Source organism: Chanodichthys erythropterus, unplaced genomic scaffold, assembly GCF_024489055.1.
Source record: "Chanodichthys erythropterus isolate Z2021 unplaced genomic scaffold, ASM2448905v1 ctg000380_np12, whole genome shotgun sequence".
NCBI lineage: Eukaryota > Metazoa > Chordata > Actinopteri > Cypriniformes > Xenocyprididae > Chanodichthys > Chanodichthys erythropterus.
This window is the reverse complement of record NW_027125659.1, coordinates 21,826-40,318: the sequence shown is the minus strand read 5'-3', so window position 1 is coordinate 40,318 and position 18,493 is coordinate 21,826. Positions and strand designations below refer to the sequence as shown.

At 53.2% G+C, this 18,493-nt stretch overlaps 70 non-coding genes across 70 annotated transcripts; 41 read left to right on the top strand and 29 right to left on the bottom strand.

Annotated features, from left to right (window-relative positions):
* The first annotated feature begins 22 nt into the window (after positions 1-22).
* On the top strand, positions 23-94 carry trnag-ucc (transfer RNA glycine (anticodon UCC)). The gene has a single exon. It is a non-coding gene; the product is annotated as a tRNA-Gly (tRNA).
* Positions 95-195: 101 nt separating this feature from the next.
* trnad-guc (transfer RNA aspartic acid (anticodon GUC)) lies at positions 196-267 on the bottom strand. The gene has a single exon. It is a non-coding gene; the product is annotated as a tRNA-Asp (tRNA).
* A 258-nt stretch (positions 268-525) lies between these two features.
* On the top strand, positions 526-597 carry trnag-ucc (transfer RNA glycine (anticodon UCC)). Its single transcript has one exon. It is a non-coding gene; the product is annotated as a tRNA-Gly (tRNA).
* Positions 598-698: 101 nt separating this feature from the next.
* Positions 699-770, bottom strand: trnad-guc (transfer RNA aspartic acid (anticodon GUC)). The gene has a single exon. It is a non-coding gene; the product is annotated as a tRNA-Asp (tRNA).
* Positions 771-1,028: 258 nt separating this feature from the next.
* Positions 1,029-1,100, top strand: trnag-ucc (transfer RNA glycine (anticodon UCC)). The gene has a single exon. It is a non-coding gene; the product is annotated as a tRNA-Gly (tRNA).
* Positions 1,101-1,201: 101 nt separating this feature from the next.
* trnad-guc (transfer RNA aspartic acid (anticodon GUC)) lies at positions 1,202-1,273 on the bottom strand. Its single transcript has one exon. It is a non-coding gene; the product is annotated as a tRNA-Asp (tRNA).
* Positions 1,274-1,436: 163 nt separating this feature from the next.
* Positions 1,437-1,551, top strand: LOC137016167 (U5 spliceosomal RNA). The gene has a single exon (XR_010894140.1). It is a non-coding gene; the product is annotated as a U5 spliceosomal RNA (small nuclear RNA).
* Positions 1,552-1,857: 306 nt separating this feature from the next.
* On the top strand, positions 1,858-1,929 carry trnag-ucc (transfer RNA glycine (anticodon UCC)). The gene has a single exon. It is a non-coding gene; the product is annotated as a tRNA-Gly (tRNA).
* Positions 1,930-2,030: 101 nt separating this feature from the next.
* On the bottom strand, positions 2,031-2,102 carry trnad-guc (transfer RNA aspartic acid (anticodon GUC)). Its single transcript has one exon. It is a non-coding gene; the product is annotated as a tRNA-Asp (tRNA).
* A 258-nt stretch (positions 2,103-2,360) lies between these two features.
* trnag-ucc (transfer RNA glycine (anticodon UCC)) lies at positions 2,361-2,432 on the top strand. The gene has a single exon. It is a non-coding gene; the product is annotated as a tRNA-Gly (tRNA).
* A 101-nt stretch (positions 2,433-2,533) lies between these two features.
* trnad-guc (transfer RNA aspartic acid (anticodon GUC)) lies at positions 2,534-2,605 on the bottom strand. Its single transcript has one exon. It is a non-coding gene; the product is annotated as a tRNA-Asp (tRNA).
* A 163-nt stretch (positions 2,606-2,768) lies between these two features.
* LOC137016166 (U5 spliceosomal RNA) lies at positions 2,769-2,883 on the top strand. The gene has a single exon (XR_010894139.1). It is a non-coding gene; the product is annotated as a U5 spliceosomal RNA (small nuclear RNA).
* Positions 2,884-3,189: 306 nt separating this feature from the next.
* On the top strand, positions 3,190-3,261 carry trnag-ucc (transfer RNA glycine (anticodon UCC)). The gene has a single exon. It is a non-coding gene; the product is annotated as a tRNA-Gly (tRNA).
* Positions 3,262-3,362: 101 nt separating this feature from the next.
* On the bottom strand, positions 3,363-3,434 carry trnad-guc (transfer RNA aspartic acid (anticodon GUC)). The gene has a single exon. It is a non-coding gene; the product is annotated as a tRNA-Asp (tRNA).
* A 258-nt stretch (positions 3,435-3,692) lies between these two features.
* trnag-ucc (transfer RNA glycine (anticodon UCC)) lies at positions 3,693-3,764 on the top strand. Its single transcript has one exon. It is a non-coding gene; the product is annotated as a tRNA-Gly (tRNA).
* A 101-nt stretch (positions 3,765-3,865) lies between these two features.
* On the bottom strand, positions 3,866-3,937 carry trnad-guc (transfer RNA aspartic acid (anticodon GUC)). Its single transcript has one exon. It is a non-coding gene; the product is annotated as a tRNA-Asp (tRNA).
* A 258-nt stretch (positions 3,938-4,195) lies between these two features.
* trnag-ucc (transfer RNA glycine (anticodon UCC)) lies at positions 4,196-4,267 on the top strand. Its single transcript has one exon. It is a non-coding gene; the product is annotated as a tRNA-Gly (tRNA).
* Positions 4,268-4,368: 101 nt separating this feature from the next.
* Positions 4,369-4,440, bottom strand: trnad-guc (transfer RNA aspartic acid (anticodon GUC)). The gene has a single exon. It is a non-coding gene; the product is annotated as a tRNA-Asp (tRNA).
* A 163-nt stretch (positions 4,441-4,603) lies between these two features.
* Positions 4,604-4,718, top strand: LOC137016165 (U5 spliceosomal RNA). The gene has a single exon (XR_010894138.1). It is a non-coding gene; the product is annotated as a U5 spliceosomal RNA (small nuclear RNA).
* Positions 4,719-5,024: 306 nt separating this feature from the next.
* trnag-ucc (transfer RNA glycine (anticodon UCC)) lies at positions 5,025-5,096 on the top strand. Its single transcript has one exon. It is a non-coding gene; the product is annotated as a tRNA-Gly (tRNA).
* Positions 5,097-5,197: 101 nt separating this feature from the next.
* trnad-guc (transfer RNA aspartic acid (anticodon GUC)) lies at positions 5,198-5,269 on the bottom strand. The gene has a single exon. It is a non-coding gene; the product is annotated as a tRNA-Asp (tRNA).
* Positions 5,270-5,527: 258 nt separating this feature from the next.
* Positions 5,528-5,599, top strand: trnag-ucc (transfer RNA glycine (anticodon UCC)). The gene has a single exon. It is a non-coding gene; the product is annotated as a tRNA-Gly (tRNA).
* Positions 5,600-5,700: 101 nt separating this feature from the next.
* trnad-guc (transfer RNA aspartic acid (anticodon GUC)) lies at positions 5,701-5,772 on the bottom strand. Its single transcript has one exon. It is a non-coding gene; the product is annotated as a tRNA-Asp (tRNA).
* Positions 5,773-5,935: 163 nt separating this feature from the next.
* Positions 5,936-6,050, top strand: LOC137016164 (U5 spliceosomal RNA). Its single transcript, XR_010894137.1, has one exon. It is a non-coding gene; the product is annotated as a U5 spliceosomal RNA (small nuclear RNA).
* Positions 6,051-6,356: 306 nt separating this feature from the next.
* Positions 6,357-6,428, top strand: trnag-ucc (transfer RNA glycine (anticodon UCC)). The gene has a single exon. It is a non-coding gene; the product is annotated as a tRNA-Gly (tRNA).
* Positions 6,429-6,529: 101 nt separating this feature from the next.
* Positions 6,530-6,601, bottom strand: trnad-guc (transfer RNA aspartic acid (anticodon GUC)). Its single transcript has one exon. It is a non-coding gene; the product is annotated as a tRNA-Asp (tRNA).
* Positions 6,602-6,859: 258 nt separating this feature from the next.
* On the top strand, positions 6,860-6,931 carry trnag-ucc (transfer RNA glycine (anticodon UCC)). The gene has a single exon. It is a non-coding gene; the product is annotated as a tRNA-Gly (tRNA).
* A 101-nt stretch (positions 6,932-7,032) lies between these two features.
* Positions 7,033-7,104, bottom strand: trnad-guc (transfer RNA aspartic acid (anticodon GUC)). Its single transcript has one exon. It is a non-coding gene; the product is annotated as a tRNA-Asp (tRNA).
* Positions 7,105-7,267: 163 nt separating this feature from the next.
* LOC137016163 (U5 spliceosomal RNA) lies at positions 7,268-7,382 on the top strand. Its single transcript, XR_010894136.1, has one exon. It is a non-coding gene; the product is annotated as a U5 spliceosomal RNA (small nuclear RNA).
* Positions 7,383-7,688: 306 nt separating this feature from the next.
* On the top strand, positions 7,689-7,760 carry trnag-ucc (transfer RNA glycine (anticodon UCC)). Its single transcript has one exon. It is a non-coding gene; the product is annotated as a tRNA-Gly (tRNA).
* Positions 7,761-7,861: 101 nt separating this feature from the next.
* Positions 7,862-7,933, bottom strand: trnad-guc (transfer RNA aspartic acid (anticodon GUC)). Its single transcript has one exon. It is a non-coding gene; the product is annotated as a tRNA-Asp (tRNA).
* Positions 7,934-8,191: 258 nt separating this feature from the next.
* Positions 8,192-8,263, top strand: trnag-ucc (transfer RNA glycine (anticodon UCC)). Its single transcript has one exon. It is a non-coding gene; the product is annotated as a tRNA-Gly (tRNA).
* Positions 8,264-8,364: 101 nt separating this feature from the next.
* On the bottom strand, positions 8,365-8,436 carry trnad-guc (transfer RNA aspartic acid (anticodon GUC)). Its single transcript has one exon. It is a non-coding gene; the product is annotated as a tRNA-Asp (tRNA).
* Positions 8,437-8,694: 258 nt separating this feature from the next.
* On the top strand, positions 8,695-8,766 carry trnag-ucc (transfer RNA glycine (anticodon UCC)). Its single transcript has one exon. It is a non-coding gene; the product is annotated as a tRNA-Gly (tRNA).
* Positions 8,767-8,867: 101 nt separating this feature from the next.
* trnad-guc (transfer RNA aspartic acid (anticodon GUC)) lies at positions 8,868-8,939 on the bottom strand. The gene has a single exon. It is a non-coding gene; the product is annotated as a tRNA-Asp (tRNA).
* A 163-nt stretch (positions 8,940-9,102) lies between these two features.
* On the top strand, positions 9,103-9,217 carry LOC137016162 (U5 spliceosomal RNA). The gene has a single exon (XR_010894135.1). It is a non-coding gene; the product is annotated as a U5 spliceosomal RNA (small nuclear RNA).
* A 306-nt stretch (positions 9,218-9,523) lies between these two features.
* trnag-ucc (transfer RNA glycine (anticodon UCC)) lies at positions 9,524-9,595 on the top strand. Its single transcript has one exon. It is a non-coding gene; the product is annotated as a tRNA-Gly (tRNA).
* A 101-nt stretch (positions 9,596-9,696) lies between these two features.
* trnad-guc (transfer RNA aspartic acid (anticodon GUC)) lies at positions 9,697-9,768 on the bottom strand. The gene has a single exon. It is a non-coding gene; the product is annotated as a tRNA-Asp (tRNA).
* A 258-nt stretch (positions 9,769-10,026) lies between these two features.
* Positions 10,027-10,098, top strand: trnag-ucc (transfer RNA glycine (anticodon UCC)). Its single transcript has one exon. It is a non-coding gene; the product is annotated as a tRNA-Gly (tRNA).
* Positions 10,099-10,199: 101 nt separating this feature from the next.
* On the bottom strand, positions 10,200-10,271 carry trnad-guc (transfer RNA aspartic acid (anticodon GUC)). Its single transcript has one exon. It is a non-coding gene; the product is annotated as a tRNA-Asp (tRNA).
* Positions 10,272-10,434: 163 nt separating this feature from the next.
* On the top strand, positions 10,435-10,549 carry LOC137016161 (U5 spliceosomal RNA). Its single transcript, XR_010894134.1, has one exon. It is a non-coding gene; the product is annotated as a U5 spliceosomal RNA (small nuclear RNA).
* A 306-nt stretch (positions 10,550-10,855) lies between these two features.
* trnag-ucc (transfer RNA glycine (anticodon UCC)) lies at positions 10,856-10,927 on the top strand. Its single transcript has one exon. It is a non-coding gene; the product is annotated as a tRNA-Gly (tRNA).
* A 101-nt stretch (positions 10,928-11,028) lies between these two features.
* Positions 11,029-11,100, bottom strand: trnad-guc (transfer RNA aspartic acid (anticodon GUC)). Its single transcript has one exon. It is a non-coding gene; the product is annotated as a tRNA-Asp (tRNA).
* Positions 11,101-11,358: 258 nt separating this feature from the next.
* On the top strand, positions 11,359-11,430 carry trnag-ucc (transfer RNA glycine (anticodon UCC)). Its single transcript has one exon. It is a non-coding gene; the product is annotated as a tRNA-Gly (tRNA).
* Positions 11,431-11,531: 101 nt separating this feature from the next.
* On the bottom strand, positions 11,532-11,603 carry trnad-guc (transfer RNA aspartic acid (anticodon GUC)). The gene has a single exon. It is a non-coding gene; the product is annotated as a tRNA-Asp (tRNA).
* Positions 11,604-11,861: 258 nt separating this feature from the next.
* trnag-ucc (transfer RNA glycine (anticodon UCC)) lies at positions 11,862-11,933 on the top strand. The gene has a single exon. It is a non-coding gene; the product is annotated as a tRNA-Gly (tRNA).
* A 101-nt stretch (positions 11,934-12,034) lies between these two features.
* On the bottom strand, positions 12,035-12,106 carry trnad-guc (transfer RNA aspartic acid (anticodon GUC)). The gene has a single exon. It is a non-coding gene; the product is annotated as a tRNA-Asp (tRNA).
* A 163-nt stretch (positions 12,107-12,269) lies between these two features.
* On the top strand, positions 12,270-12,384 carry LOC137016160 (U5 spliceosomal RNA). Its single transcript, XR_010894133.1, has one exon. It is a non-coding gene; the product is annotated as a U5 spliceosomal RNA (small nuclear RNA).
* A 306-nt stretch (positions 12,385-12,690) lies between these two features.
* trnag-ucc (transfer RNA glycine (anticodon UCC)) lies at positions 12,691-12,762 on the top strand. The gene has a single exon. It is a non-coding gene; the product is annotated as a tRNA-Gly (tRNA).
* Positions 12,763-12,863: 101 nt separating this feature from the next.
* Positions 12,864-12,935, bottom strand: trnad-guc (transfer RNA aspartic acid (anticodon GUC)). The gene has a single exon. It is a non-coding gene; the product is annotated as a tRNA-Asp (tRNA).
* A 258-nt stretch (positions 12,936-13,193) lies between these two features.
* trnag-ucc (transfer RNA glycine (anticodon UCC)) lies at positions 13,194-13,265 on the top strand. Its single transcript has one exon. It is a non-coding gene; the product is annotated as a tRNA-Gly (tRNA).
* A 101-nt stretch (positions 13,266-13,366) lies between these two features.
* On the bottom strand, positions 13,367-13,438 carry trnad-guc (transfer RNA aspartic acid (anticodon GUC)). The gene has a single exon. It is a non-coding gene; the product is annotated as a tRNA-Asp (tRNA).
* A 163-nt stretch (positions 13,439-13,601) lies between these two features.
* LOC137016159 (U5 spliceosomal RNA) lies at positions 13,602-13,716 on the top strand. Its single transcript, XR_010894132.1, has one exon. It is a non-coding gene; the product is annotated as a U5 spliceosomal RNA (small nuclear RNA).
* A 306-nt stretch (positions 13,717-14,022) lies between these two features.
* On the top strand, positions 14,023-14,094 carry trnag-ucc (transfer RNA glycine (anticodon UCC)). The gene has a single exon. It is a non-coding gene; the product is annotated as a tRNA-Gly (tRNA).
* A 101-nt stretch (positions 14,095-14,195) lies between these two features.
* On the bottom strand, positions 14,196-14,267 carry trnad-guc (transfer RNA aspartic acid (anticodon GUC)). Its single transcript has one exon. It is a non-coding gene; the product is annotated as a tRNA-Asp (tRNA).
* Positions 14,268-14,525: 258 nt separating this feature from the next.
* trnag-ucc (transfer RNA glycine (anticodon UCC)) lies at positions 14,526-14,597 on the top strand. The gene has a single exon. It is a non-coding gene; the product is annotated as a tRNA-Gly (tRNA).
* A 101-nt stretch (positions 14,598-14,698) lies between these two features.
* trnad-guc (transfer RNA aspartic acid (anticodon GUC)) lies at positions 14,699-14,770 on the bottom strand. The gene has a single exon. It is a non-coding gene; the product is annotated as a tRNA-Asp (tRNA).
* Positions 14,771-14,933: 163 nt separating this feature from the next.
* Positions 14,934-15,048, top strand: LOC137016183 (U5 spliceosomal RNA). The gene has a single exon (XR_010894155.1). It is a non-coding gene; the product is annotated as a U5 spliceosomal RNA (small nuclear RNA).
* Positions 15,049-15,354: 306 nt separating this feature from the next.
* Positions 15,355-15,426, top strand: trnag-ucc (transfer RNA glycine (anticodon UCC)). Its single transcript has one exon. It is a non-coding gene; the product is annotated as a tRNA-Gly (tRNA).
* A 101-nt stretch (positions 15,427-15,527) lies between these two features.
* trnad-guc (transfer RNA aspartic acid (anticodon GUC)) lies at positions 15,528-15,599 on the bottom strand. Its single transcript has one exon. It is a non-coding gene; the product is annotated as a tRNA-Asp (tRNA).
* Positions 15,600-15,857: 258 nt separating this feature from the next.
* trnag-ucc (transfer RNA glycine (anticodon UCC)) lies at positions 15,858-15,929 on the top strand. The gene has a single exon. It is a non-coding gene; the product is annotated as a tRNA-Gly (tRNA).
* A 101-nt stretch (positions 15,930-16,030) lies between these two features.
* On the bottom strand, positions 16,031-16,102 carry trnad-guc (transfer RNA aspartic acid (anticodon GUC)). Its single transcript has one exon. It is a non-coding gene; the product is annotated as a tRNA-Asp (tRNA).
* A 258-nt stretch (positions 16,103-16,360) lies between these two features.
* On the top strand, positions 16,361-16,432 carry trnag-ucc (transfer RNA glycine (anticodon UCC)). Its single transcript has one exon. It is a non-coding gene; the product is annotated as a tRNA-Gly (tRNA).
* A 101-nt stretch (positions 16,433-16,533) lies between these two features.
* On the bottom strand, positions 16,534-16,605 carry trnad-guc (transfer RNA aspartic acid (anticodon GUC)). Its single transcript has one exon. It is a non-coding gene; the product is annotated as a tRNA-Asp (tRNA).
* Positions 16,606-16,768: 163 nt separating this feature from the next.
* Positions 16,769-16,883, top strand: LOC137016182 (U5 spliceosomal RNA). Its single transcript, XR_010894154.1, has one exon. It is a non-coding gene; the product is annotated as a U5 spliceosomal RNA (small nuclear RNA).
* A 306-nt stretch (positions 16,884-17,189) lies between these two features.
* On the top strand, positions 17,190-17,261 carry trnag-ucc (transfer RNA glycine (anticodon UCC)). The gene has a single exon. It is a non-coding gene; the product is annotated as a tRNA-Gly (tRNA).
* A 101-nt stretch (positions 17,262-17,362) lies between these two features.
* trnad-guc (transfer RNA aspartic acid (anticodon GUC)) lies at positions 17,363-17,434 on the bottom strand. Its single transcript has one exon. It is a non-coding gene; the product is annotated as a tRNA-Asp (tRNA).
* A 258-nt stretch (positions 17,435-17,692) lies between these two features.
* On the top strand, positions 17,693-17,764 carry trnag-ucc (transfer RNA glycine (anticodon UCC)). The gene has a single exon. It is a non-coding gene; the product is annotated as a tRNA-Gly (tRNA).
* A 101-nt stretch (positions 17,765-17,865) lies between these two features.
* On the bottom strand, positions 17,866-17,937 carry trnad-guc (transfer RNA aspartic acid (anticodon GUC)). Its single transcript has one exon. It is a non-coding gene; the product is annotated as a tRNA-Asp (tRNA).
* A 163-nt stretch (positions 17,938-18,100) lies between these two features.
* On the top strand, positions 18,101-18,215 carry LOC137016181 (U5 spliceosomal RNA). Its single transcript, XR_010894153.1, has one exon. It is a non-coding gene; the product is annotated as a U5 spliceosomal RNA (small nuclear RNA).
* The last annotated feature ends 278 nt before the right edge of the window (positions 18,216-18,493 follow it).

Genomic DNA, 18,493 nt, shown 5'->3' with positions numbered 1-18,493 from the left:
GTCGGCCGGTGTCCGGGCGTCAGCGTTGGTGGTATAGTGGTGAGCATAGCTGCCTTCCAAGCAGTTGACCCGGGTTCGATTCCCGGCCAACGCATCGCTTTTGGCTCACGCTGCGGTTACGACGGCCGCCCGCGGGCCCCTGCTGCGGCAAAAATCAATTTGTACGGGTCATTGGGCAGCAGCAAAGGTAGAGGTCTCCCCGTCGGGGAATCGAACCCCGGTCTTCCGCGTGACAGGCGGAGATACTGTCCACTATACTAACGAGGAGCTGCAAGGGCCATGCCGATTCCCTGATCCGCGCAGCTGCTTGGTCAAAACGGTGTAAATCCCAAGCAAACTCAGCCAAAACATGCATAAAAACACCTTTTACACACCAGCTGCAAAGGTTCTACTGAAAGTGTAATGTGTTAAATGCCATCAACATGGCATCTAACCCCACTAAAATCTCCATTAAAGCTCGGTAGGTCAGGTCAATAAGTTCATGTGTTCCCTTCAGTACCGGCATCGGCCGGCGTCCGAGCGTCAGCGTTGGTGGTATAGTGGTGAGCATAGCTGCCTTCCAAGCAGTTGACCCGGGTTCGATTCCCGGCCAACGCATCGCTTTTGGCTCGCGCCGCGGTTACCACGGCCGCCCGCGAGCCCCTGCTGCGGCAAAAATTAATTTGTACGGGTCATTGGGCAGCAGCAAAGGTAGAGGTCTCCCCGTCGGGGAATCGAACCCCGGTCTTCCGCGTGACAGGCGGAGATACTGTCCACTATACTAACGAGGAGCTGCAAGGGGCATGCCGATTCCCTGATCCGCGCAGCTGCTTGGTCAAAACGGTGTAAATCCCAAGCAAACTCAGCCAAAACATGCATAAAAACACCTTTTACACACCAGCTGCAAAGGTTCTACTGAAAGTGTAATGTGTTAAATGCCATCAACATGGCATCTAACCCCACTAAAATCTCCATTAAAGCTCGGTAGGTCAGGTCAATAAGTTCATGTGTTCCCTTCAGTACCGGCATCGGCCGGCGTCCGAGCGTCAGCGTTGGTGGTATAGTGGTGAGCATAGCTGCCTTCCAAGCAGTTGACCCGGGTTCGATTCCCGGCCAACGCATCGCTTTTGGCTCGCGCCGCGGTTACCACGGCCGCCCGCGAGCCCCTGCTGCGGCAAAAATTAATTTGTACGGGTCATTGGGCAGCAGCAAAGGTAGAGGTCTCCCCGTCGGGGAATCGAACCCCGGTCTTCCGCGTGACAGGCGGAGATACTGTCCACTATACTAACGAGGAGCTGCAGGTGGCACGCCGTCGCTACCGTTCAAAAATCTGCACGATGACCGGCAAGTGACCTGCTGATGAAAAGCTTGCTGGCAGGAGTTTGCATCCTAGATTACCCTCGGTGAGCAGAGCAGTATAGTAGAGGGAGAACGCAGGCCCGAGAGGGCGGAGTCACAGCTCGAGTTTCTCTTCATTGTCGTATAAATCTTTCGCCTTTTACTAAAGATTTCCGTGGAGGGGAACATTTGCGAGTGTTCCGTATTTTTGGGGGCTCTGCTCACGGCAGAGCTGCGCAAGAGTGTTAAAAGCAGAGCGTACAAAATCCTTTTGCAAACCGACTGCAAGTGTTTTTATGGGGAGTGAAATCTGTCGAACGCAAGCCAGCATCCAGCTGACTTCCATGCATAAAAACACCTTTTACGCACCAGCTGCAAAGGTTCTACTGAAAGTGTAGTGTGTTAAATGGCATCATAAAAACACTTTTTACACACCAAACAAAGAGCTGTTTAGTTCTTCTGCACCCGCCCGCTGCTAATGTGTTACGAGCCTTCTCGCTGACAGCACAAAAGTCGGCGTCGGCCGGTGTCCGGGCGTCAGCGTTGGTGGTATAGTGGTGAGCATAGCTGCCTTCCAAGCAGTTGACCCGGGTTCGATTCCCGGCCAACGCATCGCTTTTGGCTCACGCTGCGGTTACGACGGCCGCCCGCGGGCCCCTGCTGCGGCAAAAATCAATTTGTACGGGTCATTGGGCAGCAGCAAAGGTAGAGGTCTCCCCGTCGGGGAATCGAACCCCGGTCTTCCGCGTGACAGGCGGAGATACTGTCCACTATACTAACGAGGAGCTGCAAGGGGCATGCCGATTCCCTGATCCGCGCAGCTGCTTGGTCAAAACGGTGTAAATCCCAAGCAAACTCAGCCAAAACATGCATAAAAACACCTTTTACACACCAGCTGCAAAGGTTCTACTGAAAGTGTAATGTGTTAAATGCCATCAACATGGCATCTAACCCCACTAAAATCTCCATTAAAGCTCGGTAGGTCAGGTCAATAAGTTCATGTGTTCCCTTCAGTACCGGCATCGGCCGGCGTCCGAGCGTCAGCGTTGGTGGTATAGTGGTGAGCATAGCTGCCTTCCAAGCAGTTGACCCGGGTTCGATTCCCGGCCAACGCATCGCTTTTGGCTCGCGCCGCGGTTACCACGGCCGCCCGCGAGCCCCTGCTGCGGCAAAAATTAATTTGTACGGGTCATTGGGCAGCAGCAAAGGTAGAGGTCTCCCCGTCGGGGAATCGAACCCCGGTCTTCCGCGTGACAGGCGGAGATACTGTCCACTATACTAACGAGGAGCTGCAGGTGGCACGCCGTCGCTACCGTTCAAAAATCTGCACGATGACCGGCAAGTGACCTGCTGATGAAAAGCTTGCTGGCAGGAGTTTGCATCCTAGATTACCCTCGGTGAGCAGAGCAGTATAGTAGAGGGAGAACGCAGGCCCGAGAGGGCGGAGTCACAGCTCGAGTTTCTCTTCATTGTCGTATAAATCTTTCGCCTTTTACTAAAGATTTCCGTGGAGGGGAACATTTGCGAGTGTTCCGTATTTTTGGGGGCTCTGCTCACGGCAGAGCTGCGCAAGAGTGTTAAAAGCAGAGCGTACAAAATCCTTTTGCAAACCGACTGCAAGTGTTTTTATGGGGAGTGAAATCTGTCGAACGCAAGCCAGCATCCAGCTGACTTCCATGCATAAAAACACCTTTTACGCACCAGCTGCAAAGGTTCTACTGAAAGTGTAGTGTGTTAAATGGCATCATAAAAACACTTTTTACACACCAAACAAAGAGCTGTTTAGTTCTTCTGCACCCGCCCGCTGCTAATGTGTTACGAGCCTTCTCGCTGACAGCACAAAAGTCGGCGTCGGCCGGTGTCCGGGCGTCAGCGTTGGTGGTATAGTGGTGAGCATAGCTGCCTTCCAAGCAGTTGACCCGGGTTCGATTCCCGGCCAACGCATCGCTTTTGGCTCACGCTGCGGTTACGACGGCCGCCCGCGGGCCCCTGCTGCGGCAAAAATCAATTTGTACGGGTCATTGGGCAGCAGCAAAGGTAGAGGTCTCCCCGTCGGGGAATCGAACCCCGGTCTTCCGCGTGACAGGCGGAGATACTGTCCACTATACTAACGAGGAGCTGCAAGGGCCATGCCGATTCCCTGATCCGCGCAGCTGCTTGGTCAAAACGGTGTAAATCCCAAGCAAACTCAGCCAAAACATGCATAAAAACACCTTTTACACACCAGCTGCAAAGGTTCTACTGAAAGTGTAATGTGTTAAATGCCATCAACATGGCATCTAACCCCACTAAAATCTCCATTAAAGCTCGGTAGGTCAGGTCAATAAGTTCATGTGTTCCCTTCAGTACCGGCATCGGCCGGCGTCCGAGCGTCAGCGTTGGTGGTATAGTGGTGAGCATAGCTGCCTTCCAAGCAGTTGACCCGGGTTCGATTCCCGGCCAACGCATCGCTTTTGGCTCGCGCCGCGGTTACCACGGCCGCCCGCGAGCCCCTGCTGCGGCAAAAATTAATTTGTACGGGTCATTGGGCAGCAGCAAAGGTAGAGGTCTCCCCGTCGGGGAATCGAACCCCGGTCTTCCGCGTGACAGGCGGAGATACTGTCCACTATACTAACGAGGAGCTGCAAGGGGCATGCCGATTCCCTGATCCGCGCAGCTGCTTGGTCAAAACGGTGTAAATCCCAAGCAAACTCAGCCAAAACATGCATAAAAACACCTTTTACACACCAGCTGCAAAGGTTCTACTGAAAGTGTAATGTGTTAAATGCCATCAACATGGCATCTAACCCCACTAAAATCTCCATTAAAGCTCGGTAGGTCAGGTCAATAAGTTCATGTGTTCCCTTCAGTACCGGCATCGGCCGGCGTCCGAGCGTCAGCGTTGGTGGTATAGTGGTGAGCATAGCTGCCTTCCAAGCAGTTGACCCGGGTTCGATTCCCGGCCAACGCATCGCTTTTGGCTCGCGCCGCGGTTACCACGGCCGCCCGCGAGCCCCTGCTGCGGCAAAAATTAATTTGTACGGGTCATTGGGCAGCAGCAAAGGTAGAGGTCTCCCCGTCGGGGAATCGAACCCCGGTCTTCCGCGTGACAGGCGGAGATACTGTCCACTATACTAACGAGGAGCTGCAGGTGGCACGCCGTCGCTACCGTTCAAAAATCTGCACGATGACCGGCAAGTGACCTGCTGATGAAAAGCTTGCTGGCAGGAGTTTGCATCCTAGATTACCCTCGGTGAGCAGAGCAGTATAGTAGAGGGAGAACGCAGGCCCGAGAGGGCGGAGTCACAGCTCGAGTTTCTCTTCATTGTCGTATAAATCTTTCGCCTTTTACTAAAGATTTCCGTGGAGGGGAACATTTGCGAGTGTTCCGTATTTTTGGGGGCTCTGCTCACGGCAGAGCTGCGCAAGAGTGTTAAAAGCAGAGCGTACAAAATCCTTTTGCAAACCGACTGCAAGTGTTTTTATGGGGAGTGAAATCTGTCGAACGCAAGCCAGCATCCAGCTGACTTCCATGCATAAAAACACCTTTTACGCACCAGCTGCAAAGGTTCTACTGAAAGTGTAGTGTGTTAAATGGCATCATAAAAACACTTTTTACACACCAAACAAAGAGCTGTTTAGTTCTTCTGCACCCGCCCGCTGCTAATGTGTTACGAGCCTTCTCGCTGACAGCACAAAAGTCGGCGTCGGCCGGTGTCCGGGCGTCAGCGTTGGTGGTATAGTGGTGAGCATAGCTGCCTTCCAAGCAGTTGACCCGGGTTCGATTCCCGGCCAACGCATCGCTTTTGGCTCACGCTGCGGTTACGACGGCCGCCCGCGGGCCCCTGCTGCGGCAAAAATCAATTTGTACGGGTCATTGGGCAGCAGCAAAGGTAGAGGTCTCCCCGTCGGGGAATCGAACCCCGGTCTTCCGCGTGACAGGCGGAGATACTGTCCACTATACTAACGAGGAGCTGCAAGGGGCATGCCGATTCCCTGATCCGCGCAGCTGCTTGGTCAAAACGGTGTAAATCCCAAGCAAACTCAGCCAAAACATGCATAAAAACACCTTTTACACACCAGCTGCAAAGGTTCTACTGAAAGTGTAATGTGTTAAATGCCATCAACATGGCATCTAACCCCACTAAAATCTCCATTAAAGCTCGGTAGGTCAGGTCAATAAGTTCATGTGTTCCCTTCAGTACCGGCATCGGCCGGCGTCCGAGCGTCAGCGTTGGTGGTATAGTGGTGAGCATAGCTGCCTTCCAAGCAGTTGACCCGGGTTCGATTCCCGGCCAACGCATCGCTTTTGGCTCGCGCCGCGGTTACCACGGCCGCCCGCGAGCCCCTGCTGCGGCAAAAATTAATTTGTACGGGTCATTGGGCAGCAGCAAAGGTAGAGGTCTCCCCGTCGGGGAATCGAACCCCGGTCTTCCGCGTGACAGGCGGAGATACTGTCCACTATACTAACGAGGAGCTGCAGGTGGCACGCCGTCGCTACCGTTCAAAAATCTGCACGATGACCGGCAAGTGACCTGCTGATGAAAAGCTTGCTGGCAGGAGTTTGCATCCTAGATTACCCTCGGTGAGCAGAGCAGTATAGTAGAGGGAGAAGGCAGGCCCGAGAGGGCGGAGTCACAGCTCGAGTTTCTCTTCATTGTCGTATAAATCTTTCGCCTTTTACTAAAGATTTCCGTGGAGGGGAACATTTGCGAGTGTTCCGTATTTTTGGGGGCTCTGCTCACGGCAGAGCTGCGCAAGAGTGTTAAAAGCAGAGCGTACAAAATCCTTTTGCAAACCGACTGCAAGTGTTTTTATGGGGAGTGAAATCTGTCGAACGCAAGCCAGCATCCAGCTGACTTCCATGCATAAAAACACCTTTTACGCACCAGCTGCAAAGGTTCTACTGAAAGTGTAGTGTGTTAAATGGCATCATAAAAACACTTTTTACACACCAAACAAAGAGCTGTTTAGTTCTTCTGCACCCGCCCGCTGCTAATGTGTTACGAGCCTTCTCGCTGACAGCACAAAAGTCGGCGTCGGCCGGTGTCCGGGCGTCAGCGTTGGTGGTATAGTGGTGAGCATAGCTGCCTTCCAAGCAGTTGACCCGGGTTCGATTCCCGGCCAACGCATCGCTTTTGGCTCACGCTGCGGTTACGACGGCCGCCCGCGGGCCCCTGCTGCGGCAAAAATCAATTTGTACGGGTCATTGGGCAGCAGCAAAGGTAGAGGTCTCCCCGTCGGGGAATCGAACCCCGGTCTTCCGCGTGACAGGCGGAGATACTGTCCACTATACTAACGAGGAGCTGCAAGGGCCATGCCGATTCCCTGATCCGCGCAGCTGCTTGGTCAAAACGGTGTAAATCCCAAGCAAACTCAGCCAAAACATGCATAAAAACACCTTTTACACACCAGCTGCAAAGGTTCTACTGAAAGTGTAATGTGTTAAATGCCATCAACATGGCATCTAACCCCACTAAAATCTCCATTAAAGCTCGGTAGGTCAGGTCAATAAGTTCATGTGTTCCCTTCAGTACCGGCATCGGCCGGCGTCCGAGCGTCAGCGTTGGTGGTATAGTGGTGAGCATAGCTGCCTTCCAAGCAGTTGACCCGGGTTCGATTCCCGGCCAACGCATCGCTTTTGGCTCGCGCCGCGGTTACCACGGCCGCCCGCGAGCCCCTGCTGCGGCAAAAATTAATTTGTACGGGTCATTGGGCAGCAGCAAAGGTAGAGGTCTCCCCGTCGGGGAATCGAACCCCGGTCTTCCGCGTGACAGGCGGAGATACTGTCCACTATACTAACGAGGAGCTGCAGGTGGCACGCCGTCGCTACCGTTCAAAAATCTGCACGATGACCGGCAAGTGACCTGCTGATGAAAAGCTTGCTGGCAGGAGTTTGCATCCTAGATTACCCTCGGTGAGCAGAGCAGTATAGTAGAGGGAGAACGCAGGCCCGAGAGGGCGGAGTCACAGCTCGAGTTTCTCTTCATTGTCGTATAAATCTTTCGCCTTTTACTAAAGATTTCCGTGGAGGGGAACATTTGCGAGTGTTCCGTATTTTTGGGGGCTCTGCTCACGGCAGAGCTGCGCAAGAGTGTTAAAAGCAGAGCGTACAAAATCCTTTTGCAAACCGACTGCAAGTGTTTTTATGGGGAGTGAAATCTGTCGAACGCAAGCCAGCATCCAGCTGACTTCCATGCATAAAAACACCTTTTACGCACCAGCTGCAAAGGTTCTACTGAAAGTGTAGTGTGTTAAATGGCATCATAAAAACACTTTTTACACACCAAACAAAGAGCTGTTTAGTTCTTCTGCACCCGCCCGCTGCTAATGTGTTACGAGCCTTCTCGCTGACAGCACAAAAGTCGGCGTCGGCCGGTGTCCGGGCGTCAGCGTTGGTGGTATAGTGGTGAGCATAGCTGCCTTCCAAGCAGTTGACCCGGGTTCGATTCCCGGCCAACGCATCGCTTTTGGCTCACGCTGCGGTTACGACGGCCGCCCGCGGGCCCCTGCTGCGGCAAAAATCAATTTGTACGGGTCATTGGGCAGCAGCAAAGGTAGAGGTCTCCCCGTCGGGGAATCGAACCCCGGTCTTCCGCGTGACAGGCGGAGATACTGTCCACTATACTAACGAGGAGCTGCAAGGGCCATGCCGATTCCCTGATCCGCGCAGCTGCTTGGTCAAAACGGTGTAAATCCCAAGCAAACTCAGCCAAAACATGCATAAAAACACCTTTTACACACCAGCTGCAAAGGTTCTACTGAAAGTGTAATGTGTTAAATGCCATCAACATGGCATCTAACCCCACTAAAATCTCCATTAAAGCTCGGTAGGTCAGGTCAATAAGTTCATGTGTTCCCTTCAGTACCGGCATCGGCCGGCGTCCGAGCGTCAGCGTTGGTGGTATAGTGGTGAGCATAGCTGCCTTCCAAGCAGTTGACCCGGGTTCGATTCCCGGCCAACGCATCGCTTTTGGCTCGCGCCGCGGTTACCACGGCCGCCCGCGAGCCCCTGCTGCGGCAAAAATTAATTTGTACGGGTCATTGGGCAGCAGCAAAGGTAGAGGTCTCCCCGTCGGGGAATCGAACCCCGGTCTTCCGCGTGACAGGCGGAGATACTGTCCACTATACTAACGAGGAGCTGCAAGGGGCATGCCGATTCCCTGATCCGCGCAGCTGCTTGGTCAAAACGGTGTAAATCCCAAGCAAACTCAGCCAAAACATGCATAAAAACACCTTTTACACACCAGCTGCAAAGGTTCTACTGAAAGTGTAATGTGTTAAATGCCATCAACATGGCATCTAACCCCACTAAAATCTCCATTAAAGCTCGGTAGGTCAGGTCAATAAGTTCATGTGTTCCCTTCAGTACCGGCATCGGCCGGCGTCCGAGCGTCAGCGTTGGTGGTATAGTGGTGAGCATAGCTGCCTTCCAAGCAGTTGACCCGGGTTCGATTCCCGGCCAACGCATCGCTTTTGGCTCGCGCCGCGGTTACCACGGCCGCCCGCGAGCCCCTGCTGCGGCAAAAATTAATTTGTACGGGTCATTGGGCAGCAGCAAAGGTAGAGGTCTCCCCGTCGGGGAATCGAACCCCGGTCTTCCGCGTGACAGGCGGAGATACTGTCCACTATACTAACGAGGAGCTGCAGGTGGCACGCCGTCGCTACCGTTCAAAAATCTGCACGATGACCGGCAAGTGACCTGCTGATGAAAAGCTTGCTGGCAGGAGTTTGCATCCTAGATTACCCTCGGTGAGCAGAGCAGTATAGTAGAGGGAGAACGCAGGCCCGAGAGGGCGGAGTCACAGCTCGAGTTTCTCTTCATTGTCGTATAAATCTTTCGCCTTTTACTAAAGATTTCCGTGGAGGGGAACATTTGCGAGTGTTCCGTATTTTTGGGGGCTCTGCTCACGGCAGAGCTGCGCAAGAGTGTTAAAAGCAGAGCGTACAAAATCCTTTTGCAAACCGACTGCAAGTGTTTTTATGGGGAGTGAAATCTGTCGAACGCAAGCCAGCATCCAGCTGACTTCCATGCATAAAAACACCTTTTACGCACCAGCTGCAAAGGTTCTACTGAAAGTGTAGTGTGTTAAATGGCATCATAAAAACACTTTTTACACACCAAACAAAGAGCTGTTTAGTTCTTCTGCACCCGCCCGCTGCTAATGTGTTACGAGCCTTCTCGCTGACAGCACAAAAGTCGGCGTCGGCCGGTGTCCGGGCGTCAGCGTTGGTGGTATAGTGGTGAGCATAGCTGCCTTCCAAGCAGTTGACCCGGGTTCGATTCCCGGCCAACGCATCGCTTTTGGCTCACGCTGCGGTTACGACGGCCGCCCGCGGGCCCCTGCTGCGGCAAAAATCAATTTGTACGGGTCATTGGGCAGCAGCAAAGGTAGAGGTCTCCCCGTCGGGGAATCGAACCCCGGTCTTCCGCGTGACAGGCGGAGATACTGTCCACTATACTAACGAGGAGCTGCAAGGGGCATGCCGATTCCCTGATCCGCGCAGCTGCTTGGTCAAAACGGTGTAAATCCCAAGCAAACTCAGCCAAAACATGCATAAAAACACCTTTTACACACCAGCTGCAAAGGTTCTACTGAAAGTGTAATGTGTTAAATGCCATCAACATGGCATCTAACCCCACTAAAATCTCCATTAAAGCTCGGTAGGTCAGGTCAATAAGTTCATGTGTTCCCTTCAGTACCGGCATCGGCCGGCGTCCGAGCGTCAGCGTTGGTGGTATAGTGGTGAGCATAGCTGCCTTCCAAGCAGTTGACCCGGGTTCGATTCCCGGCCAACGCATCGCTTTTGGCTCGCGCCGCGGTTACCACGGCCGCCCGCGAGCCCCTGCTGCGGCAAAAATTAATTTGTACGGGTCATTGGGCAGCAGCAAAGGTAGAGGTCTCCCCGTCGGGGAATCGAACCCCGGTCTTCCGCGTGACAGGCGGAGATACTGTCCACTATACTAACGAGGAGCTGCAGGTGGCACGCCGTCGCTACCGTTCAAAAATCTGCACGATGACCGGCAAGTGACCTGCTGATGAAAAGCTTGCTGGCAGGAGTTTGCATCCTAGATTACCCTCGGTGAGCAGAGCAGTATAGTAGAGGGAGAACGCAGGCCCGAGAGGGCGGAGTCACAGCTCGAGTTTCTCTTCATTGTCGTATAAATCTTTCGCCTTTTACTAAAGATTTCCGTGGAGGGGAACATTTGCGAGTGTTCCGTATTTTTGGGGGCTCTGCTCACGGCAGAGCTGCGCAAGAGTGTTAAAAGCAGAGCGTACAAAATCCTTTTGCAAACCGACTGCAAGTGTTTTTATGGGGAGTGAAATCTGTCGAACGCAAGCCAGCATCCAGCTGACTTCCATGCATAAAAACACCTTTTACGCACCAGCTGCAAAGGTTCTACTGAAAGTGTAGTGTGTTAAATGGCATCATAAAAACACTTTTTACACACCAAACAAAGAGCTGTTTAGTTCTTCTGCACCCGCCCGCTGCTAATGTGTTACGAGCCTTCTCGCTGACAGCACAAAAGTCGGCGTCGGCCGGTGTCCGGGCGTCAGCGTTGGTGGTATAGTGGTGAGCATAGCTGCCTTCCAAGCAGTTGACCCGGGTTCGATTCCCGGCCAACGCATCGCTTTTGGCTCACGCTGCGGTTACGACGGCCGCCCGCGGGCCCCTGCTGCGGCAAAAATCAATTTGTACGGGTCATTGGGCAGCAGCAAAGGTAGAGGTCTCCCCGTCGGGGAATCGAACCCCGGTCTTCCGCGTGACAGGCGGAGATACTGTCCACTATACTAACGAGGAGCTGCAAGGGCCATGCCGATTCCCTGATCCGCGCAGCTGCTTGGTCAAAACGGTGTAAATCCCAAGCAAACTCAGCCAAAACATGCATAAAAACACCTTTTACACACCAGCTGCAAAGGTTCTACTGAAAGTGTAATGTGTTAAATGCCATCAACATGGCATCTAACCCCACTAAAATCTCCATTAAAGCTCGGTAGGTCAGGTCAATAAGTTCATGTGTTCCCTTCAGTACCGGCATCGGCCGGCGTCCGAGCGTCAGCGTTGGTGGTATAGTGGTGAGCATAGCTGCCTTCCAAGCAGTTGACCCGGGTTCGATTCCCGGCCAACGCATCGCTTTTGGCTCGCGCCGCGGTTACCACGGCCGCCCGCGAGCCCCTGCTGCGGCAAAAATTAATTTGTACGGGTCATTGGGCAGCAGCAAAGGTAGAGGTCTCCCCGTCGGGGAATCGAACCCCGGTCTTCCGCGTGACAGGCGGAGATACTGTCCACTATACTAACGAGGAGCTGCAAGGGGCATGCCGATTCCCTGATCCGCGCAGCTGCTTGGTCAAAACGGTGTAAATCCCAAGCAAACTCAGCCAAAACATGCATAAAAACACCTTTTACACACCAGCTGCAAAGGTTCTACTGAAAGTGTAATGTGTTAAATGCCATCAACATGGCATCTAACCCCACTAAAATCTCCATTAAAGCTCGGTAGGTCAGGTCAATAAGTTCATGTGTTCCCTTCAGTACCGGCATCGGCCGGCGTCCGAGCGTCAGCGTTGGTGGTATAGTGGTGAGCATAGCTGCCTTCCAAGCAGTTGACCCGGGTTCGATTCCCGGCCAACGCATCGCTTTTGGCTCGCGCCGCGGTTACCACGGCCGCCCGCGAGCCCCTGCTGCGGCAAAAATTAATTTGTACGGGTCATTGGGCAGCAGCAAAGGTAGAGGTCTCCCCGTCGGGGAATCGAACCCCGGTCTTCCGCGTGACAGGCGGAGATACTGTCCACTATACTAACGAGGAGCTGCAGGTGGCACGCCGTCGCTACCGTTCAAAAATCTGCACGATGACCGGCAAGTGACCTGCTGATGAAAAGCTTGCTGGCAGGAGTTTGCATCCTAGATTACCCTCGGTGAGCAGAGCAGTATAGTAGAGGGAGAACGCAGGCCCGAGAGGGCGGAGTCACAGCTCGAGTTTCTCTTCATTGTCGTATAAATCTTTCGCCTTTTACTAAAGATTTCCGTGGAGGGGAACATTTGCGAGTGTTCCGTATTTTTGGGGGCTCTGCTCACGGCAGAGCTGCGCAAGAGTGTTAAAAGCAGAGCGTACAAAATCCTTTTGCAAACCGACTGCAAGTGTTTTTATGGGGAGTGAAATCTGTCGAACGCAAGCCAGCATCCAGCTGACTTCCATGCATAAAAACACCTTTTACGCACCAGCTGCAAAGGTTCTACTGAAAGTGTAGTGTGTTAAATGGCATCATAAAAACACTTTTTACACACCAAACAAAGAGCTGTTTAGTTCTTCTGCACCCGCCCGCTGCTAATGTGTTACGAGCCTTCTCGCTGACAGCACAAAAGTCGGCGTCGGCCGGTGTCCGGGCGTCAGCGTTGGTGGTATAGTGGTGAGCATAGCTGCCTTCCAAGCAGTTGACCCGGGTTCGATTCCCGGCCAACGCATCGCTTTTGGCTCACGCTGCGGTTACGACGGCCGCCCGCGGGCCCCTGCTGCGGCAAAAATCAATTTGTACGGGTCATTGGGCAGCAGCAAAGGTAGAGGTCTCCCCGTCGGGGAATCGAACCCCGGTCTTCCGCGTGACAGGCGGAGATACTGTCCACTATACTAACGAGGAGCTGCAAGGGGCATGCCGATTCCCTGATCCGCGCAGCTGCTTGGTCAAAACGGTGTAAATCCCAAGCAAACTCAGCCAAAACATGCATAAAAACACCTTTTACACACCAGCTGCAAAGGTTCTACTGAAAGTGTAATGTGTTAAATGCCATCAACATGGCATCTAACCCCACTAAAATCTCCATTAAAGCTCGGTAGGTCAGGTCAATAAGTTCATGTGTTCCCTTCAGTACCGGCATCGGCCGGCGTCCGAGCGTCAGCGTTGGTGGTATAGTGGTGAGCATAGCTGCCTTCCAAGCAGTTGACCCGGGTTCGATTCCCGGCCAACGCATCGCTTTTGGCTCGCGCCGCGGTTACCACGGCCGCCCGCGAGCCCCTGCTGCGGCAAAAATTAATTTGTACGGGTCATTGGGCAGCAGCAAAGGTAGAGGTCTCCCCGTCGGGGAATCGAACCCCGGTCTTCCGCGTGACAGGCGGAGATACTGTCCACTATACTAACGAGGAGCTGCAGGTGGCACGCCGTCGCTACCGTTCAAAAATCTGCACGATGACCGGCAAGTGACCTGCTGATGAAAAGCTTGCTGGCAGGAGTTTGCATCCTAGATTACCCTCGGTGAGCAGAGCAGTATAGTAGAGGGAGAAGGCAGGCCCGAGAGGGCGGAGTCACAGCTCGAGTTTCTCTTCATTGTCGTATAAATCTTTCGCCTTTTACTAAAGATTTCCGTGGAGGGGAACATTTGCGAGTGTTCCGTATTTTTGGGGGCTCTGCTCACGGCAGAGCTGCGCAAGAGTGTTAAAAGCAGAGCGTACAAAATCCTTTTGCAAACCGACTGCAAGTGTTTTTATGGGGAGTGAAATCTGTCGAACGCAAGCCAGCATCCAGCTGACTTCCATGCATAAAAACACCTTTTACGCACCAGCTGCAAAGGTTCTACTGAAAGTGTAGTGTGTTAAATGGCATCATAAAAACACTTTTTACACACCAAACAAAGAGCTGTTTAGTTCTTCTGCACCCGCCCGCTGCTAATGTGTTACGAGCCTTCTCGCTGACAGCACAAAAGTCGGCGTCGGCCGGTGTCCGGGCGTCAGCGTTGGTGGTATAGTGGTGAGCATAGCTGCCTTCCAAGCAGTTGACCCGGGTTCGATTCCCGGCCAACGCATCGCTTTTGGCTCACGCTGCGGTTACGACGGCCGCCCGCGGGCCCCTGCTGCGGCAAAAATCAATTTGTACGGGTCATTGGGCAGCAGCAAAGGTAGAGGTCTCCCCGTCGGGGAATCGAACCCCGGTCTTCCGCGTGACAGGCGGAGATACTGTCCACTATACTAACGAGGAGCTGCAAGGGCCATGCCGATTCCCTGATCCGCGCAGCTGCTTGGTCAAAACGGTGTAAATCCCAAGCAAACTCAGCCAAAACATGCATAAAAACACCTTTTACACACCAGCTGCAAAGGTTCTACTGAAAGTGTAATGTGTTAAATGCCATCAACATGGCATCTAACCCCACTAAAATCTCCATTAAAGCTCGGTAGGTCAGGTCAATAAGTTCATGTGTTCCCTTCAGTACCGGCATCGGCCGGCGTCCGAGCGTCAGCGTTGGTGGTATAGTGGTGAGCATAGCTGCCTTCCAAGCAGTTGACCCGGGTTCGATTCCCGGCCAACGCATCGCTTTTGGCTCGCGCCGCGGTTACCACGGCCGCCCGCGAGCCCCTGCTGCGGCAAAAATTAATTTGTACGGGTCATTGGGCAGCAGCAAAGGTAGAGGTCTCCCCGTCGGGGAATCGAACCCCGGTCTTCCGCGTGACAGGCGGAGATACTGTCCACTATACTAACGAGGAGCTGCAGGTGGCACGCCGTCGCTACCGTTCAAAAATCTGCACGATGACCGGCAAGTGACCTGCTGATGAAAAGCTTGCTGGCAGGAGTTTGCATCCTAGATTACCCTCGGTGAGCAGAGCAGTATAGTAGAGGGAGAACGCAGGCCCGAGAGGGCGGAGTCACAGCTCGAGTTTCTCTTCATTGTCGTATAAATCTTTCGCCTTTTACTAAAGATTTCCGTGGAGGGGAACATTTGCGAGTGTTCCGTATTTTTGGGGGCTCTGCTCACGGCAGAGCTGCGCAAGAGTGTTAAAAGCAGAGCGTACAAAATCCTTTTGCAAACCGACTGCAAGTGTTTTTATGGGGAGTGAAATCTGTCGAACGCAAGCCAGCATCCAGCTGACTTCCATGCATAAAAACACCTTTTACGCACCAGCTGCAAAGGTTCTACTGAAAGTGTAGTGTGTTAAATGGCATCATAAAAACACTTTTTACACACCAAACAAAGAGCTGTTTAGTTCTTCTGCACCCGCCCGCTGCTAATGTGTTACGAGCCTTCTCGCTGACAGCACAAAAGTCGGCGTCGGCCGGTGTCCGGGCGTCAGCGTTGGTGGTATAGTGGTGAGCATAGCTGCCTTCCAAGCAGTTGACCCGGGTTCGATTCCCGGCCAACGCATCGCTTTTGGCTCACGCTGCGGTTACGACGGCCGCCCGCGGGCCCCTGCTGCGGCAAAAATCAATTTGTACGGGTCATTGGGCAGCAGCAAAGGTAGAGGTCTCCCCGTCGGGGAATCGAACCCCGGTCTTCCGCGTGACAGGCGGAGATACTGTCCACTATACTAACGAGGAGCTGCAAGGGCCATGCCGATTCCCTGATCCGCGCAGCTGCTTGGTCAAAACGGTGTAAATCCCAAGCAAACTCAGCCAAAACATGCATAAAAACACCTTTTACACACCAGCTGCAAAGGTTCTACTGAAAGTGTAATGTGTTAAATGCCATCAACATGGCATCTAACCCCACTAAAATCTCCATTAAAGCTCGGTAGGTCAGGTCAATAAGTTCATGTGTTCCCTTCAGTACCGGCATCGGCCGGCGTCCGAGCGTCAGCGTTGGTGGTATAGTGGTGAGCATAGCTGCCTTCCAAGCAGTTGACCCGGGTTCGATTCCCGGCCAACGCATCGCTTTTGGCTCGCGCCGCGGTTACCACGGCCGCCCGCGAGCCCCTGCTGCGGCAAAAATTAATTTGTACGGGTCATTGGGCAGCAGCAAAGGTAGAGGTCTCCCCGTCGGGGAATCGAACCCCGGTCTTCCGCGTGACAGGCGGAGATACTGTCCACTATACTAACGAGGAGCTGCAAGGGGCATGCCGATTCCCTGATCCGCGCAGCTGCTTGGTCAAAACGGTGTAAATCCCAAGCAAACTCAGCCAAAACATGCATAAAAACACCTTTTACACACCAGCTGCAAAGGTTCTACTGAAAGTGTAATGTGTTAAATGCCATCAACATGGCATCTAACCCCACTAAAATCTCCATTAAAGCTCGGTAGGTCAGGTCAATAAGTTCATGTGTTCCCTTCAGTACCGGCATCGGCCGGCGTCCGAGCGTCAGCGTTGGTGGTATAGTGGTGAGCATAGCTGCCTTCCAAGCAGTTGACCCGGGTTCGATTCCCGGCCAACGCATCGCTTTTGGCTCGCGCCGCGGTTACCACGGCCGCCCGCGAGCCCCTGCTGCGGCAAAAATTAATTTGTACGGGTCATTGGGCAGCAGCAAAGGTAGAGGTCTCCCCGTCGGGGAATCGAACCCCGGTCTTCCGCGTGACAGGCGGAGATACTGTCCACTATACTAACGAGGAGCTGCAGGTGGCACGCCGTCGCTACCGTTCAAAAATCTGCACGATGACCGGCAAGTGACCTGCTGATGAAAAGCTTGCTGGCAGGAGTTTGCATCCTAGATTACCCTCGGTGAGCAGAGCAGTATAGTAGAGGGAGAACGCAGGCCCGAGAGGGCGGAGTCACAGCTCGAGTTTCTCTTCATTGTCGTATAAATCTTTCGCCTTTTACTAAAGATTTCCGTGGAGGGGAACATTTGCGAGTGTTCCGTATTTTTGGGGGCTCTGCTCACGGCAGAGCTGCGCAAGAGTGTTAAAAGCAGAGCGTACAAAATCCTTTTGCAAACCGACTGCAAGTGTTTTTATGGGGAGTGAAATCTGTCGAACGCAAGCCAGCATCCAGCTGACTTCCATGCATAAAAACACCTTTTACGCACCAGCTGCAAAGGTTCTACTGAAAGTGTAGTGTGTTAAATGGCATCATAAAAACACTTTTTACACACCAAACAAAGAGCTGTTTAGTTCTTCTGCACCCGCCCGCTGCTAATGTGTTACGAGCCTTCTCGCTGACAGCACAAAAGTCGGCGTCGGCCGGTGTCCGGGCGTCAGCGTTGGTGGTATAGTGGTGAGCATAGCTGCCTTCCAAGCAGTTGACCCGGGTTCGATTCCCGGCCAACGCATCGCTTTTGGCTCACGCTGCGGTTACGACGGCCGCCCGCGGGCCCCTGCTGCGGCAAAAATCAATTTGTACGGGTCATTGGGCAGCAGCAAAGGTAGAGGTCTCCCCGTCGGGGAATCGAACCCCGGTCTTCCGCGTGACAGGCGGAGATACTGTCCACTATACTAACGAGGAGCTGCAAGGGCCATGCCGATTCCCTGATCCGCGCAGCTGCTTGGTCAAAACGGTGTAAATCCCAAGCAAACTCAGCCAAAACATGCATAAAAACACCTTTTACACACCAGCTGCAAAGGTTCTACTGAAAGTGTAATGTGTTAAATGCCATCAACATGGCATCTAACCCCACTAAAATCTCCATTAAAGCTCGGTAGGTCAGGTCAATAAGTTCATGTGTTCCCTTCAGTACCGGCATCGGCCGGCGTCCGAGCGTCAGCGTTGGTGGTATAGTGGTGAGCATAGCTGCCTTCCAAGCAGTTGACCCGGGTTCGATTCCCGGCCAACGCATCGCTTTTGGCTCGCGCCGCGGTTACCACGGCCGCCCGCGAGCCCCTGCTGCGGCAAAAATTAATTTGTACGGGTCATTGGGCAGCAGCAAAGGTAGAGGTCTCCCCGTCGGGGAATCGAACCCCGGTCTTCCGCGTGACAGGCGGAGATACTGTCCACTATACTAACGAGGAGCTGCAGGTGGCACGCCGTCGCTACCGTTCAAAAATCTGCACGATGACCGGCAAGTGACCTGCTGATGAAAAGCTTGCTGGCAGGAGTTTGCATCCTAGATTACCCTCGGTGAGCAGAGCAGTATAGTAGAGGGAGAACGCAGGCCCGAGAGGGCGGAGTCACAGCTCGAGTTTCTCTTCATTGTCGTATAAATCTTTCGCCTTTTACTAAAGATTTCCGTGGAGGGGAACATTTGCGAGTGTTCCGTATTTTTGGGGGCTCTGCTCACGGCAGAGCTGCGCAAGAGTGTTAAAAGCAGAGCGTACAAAATCCTTTTGCAAACCGACTGCAAGTGTTTTTATGGGGAGTGAAATCTGTCGAACGCAAGCCAGCATCCAGCTGACTTCCATGCATAAAAACACCTTTTACGCACCAGCTGCAAAGGTTCTACTGAAAGTGTAGTGTGTTAAATGGCATCATAAAAACACTTTTTACACACCAAACAAAGAGCTGTTTAGTTCTTCTGCACCCGCCCGCTGCTAATGTGTTACGAGCCTTCTCGCTGACAGCACAAAA